Source organism: Ailuropoda melanoleuca, chromosome 14 (genome assembly GCF_002007445.2).
Source record: "Ailuropoda melanoleuca isolate Jingjing chromosome 14, ASM200744v2, whole genome shotgun sequence".
Lineage (NCBI taxonomy): Eukaryota > Metazoa > Chordata > Mammalia > Carnivora > Ursidae > Ailuropoda > Ailuropoda melanoleuca.
The window spans coordinates 41,552,564-41,554,751 of record NC_048231.1 but is presented as its reverse complement, the minus strand read 5'-3'; positions in this window follow the sequence as shown (position 1 = coordinate 41,554,751).

The window sequence follows — 2,188 nt, the reverse complement described above, 5'->3', positions numbered from 1 at the left end:
AGGTGGCTGGGTAGAAGGGCGCTCCGGGTGCTTCCCCAGCTCTGCAGCTGCCGTCTTGGGCTCGTCCGATGCCCTGTCCCCTTAGCTTAGCGTCCGTCTGTCCTTTCGTGGGTGAGTATTCCCCTCCCGCCCCTCGGCCCAAGTGTGTCCCGTCCACACTGGCAGCAGCGGGGGCTCGGCACCGGCCCTCCCCTCCCAGGAGCCTGCAGCACCGGGTGTGGCCGAGTCAGAGTGACTGCAACGTCGCGGGAGACCCCGAGCTGCAGCCGCCCCGCTAGGCTCTTCTGGACCCCTGACCCTGAGAAATGGCGGGAGGGGACAGATGCTTGTTATTTTAAGCTGCCAAGCTTTGTGGTAATTTGTCAGGCAGCAACTAGCAATCACGACACCGCGTGGGGGTGTGCATACTCCGCACTCCCGGATGCTCCCCTGGGGTCCTCGTGGGGAACGCCCACACGCTGGGGGCCCACGAACACAAGGCTCACCCCTGGAACAACCTCAGTTTCCTAAGCAAGAGATGCGTCTAAAAATCCACTGTGGTTTCAACCATCGACTCCGCCGCGGTGGAAAAGAAGGTCTCAGGGTAAGGGAATCTCAGCAACACTGGGAGGGAGAGAAGGGACTTGTAGAAGGCTCGATTTGGGGTGATTTGTGTACATTTTACAAACGTTCAAAACCACAGCTTATGGGGAGTATAAAATCCGCTTGGGCTGGAGATGCGCCCGGGCTGGGGAGTGCTCACCTCCAGGCAGGGAGACAGGGGGACGAGTCCGAGCCCCCCAGGGCTGTGTGTCTCACAACATCCAAAGAAGACAGGCGCAACAAACGAGGAGAGGTGAGCCAGGCAGCCAGGATGGGAACGTGCTAGACTTTGGCGCGGCTGGGGGACTTTGCCCGACTGTTTTCCTATGTTGCGCCTGTTTTTAGTCATGAAATATTTTTATGAAGGAAAGCCCCTAGTTTAAGCTTATCAAAGCAGGTAAGTTCTGGCTCTCGCTGTGGCTTTGCACATTGTCAGGACTCAGGCACCGGTTCAGCTGCATGGTCTTGGGGCCCACGTCCGTGGTGAGGGCTGGTGCTGGAGTGCTGGAGACCCCACACCAGGCAGGGGCTCAGACGCCAGCCACCCACCCTCACAACGCACAGCCACGGGAAACTGAGCTATGCTCTTGTGCTCAGTTCTGTCTGCTCCGTCTTGCTTTGACTTTTAGCGCCCAGGGCTACTTGGGATTTATTTTTAGAACAGTGTGAGGCTGGGGCTCAATTTACCCTCTCCTACTCTAACGGAAGGAGAATGCTAGCACGCAAGAGTCTGTCTTTTCCTTAGTGGCTTGAGGCCCCTGAACTGTCGTGTGGAGTGGGGTTTGCTGCTTTTATTGTACTTGTGCATTTGTCCGTCCATGTGCAAAGGTCACGTGGTTCTAACGCCTGTAATTTGATACAATATTTTGATATTGCAGTTTTCCTCTCCTTCAGTTTTTTTTTTTATTTTAAAATCGTCTGGACTATGCTTGTGAATGCTCTCCTGCAGATGACTCTGGGAATCAGCTTTCCAGGTTTTTCGAAAACCTTGACATTTTGATTGGGATTAAACCGGCTTTACGAGGGGACTCAGGAACTGCTTGTGTATTTGCAACTCTGATGGTTTGAGCCCCGGCCGCGTCCTACAGCGAAACTTCGGAGTGTTTACAAACCGTGGTCCTGCGCCTTTCTTTCCAGGCTGTTCTCAGGGACGCCACGGGCATTGCGGTGACTGGGATGGCACCTGCAGGTGCTCGAGGGCGTGCGTGGGTCGGGGGCACAGAAACGTCACTGCCAAGGCTACCGGCGCTGCGCACGTCACTGTCAGCAGGTGGGGACTTCTGCGGCGACACGACAGGGGCCGGGGGCGCAAGCGGAAGCCGGGGAGCCGGGGCGAGCCGCGAGGCGGGCCTGCAAGCTCCGGGGAAGGGGCGGGAGCCCGGGCCCGGGGTCTCCACTCGCCACCGGCGCCGGCGGCCCCGCCCCCCGTCCTGGCCCCGCCCACGACTCCCGGTCCCGTCCCCGGCGGCTCTCCCCACCAAACCCCGCCCACCGCCCAAAGCCCCGCCCACAGCTCCGAGTCTGGTCCCCGGCCGCGCCCCCCAGCCCCGCCCACCGCCCCAGCCCCGCCCACCGCTCCCGGTCCCGTCGCCCGCGGCGCTCTCCA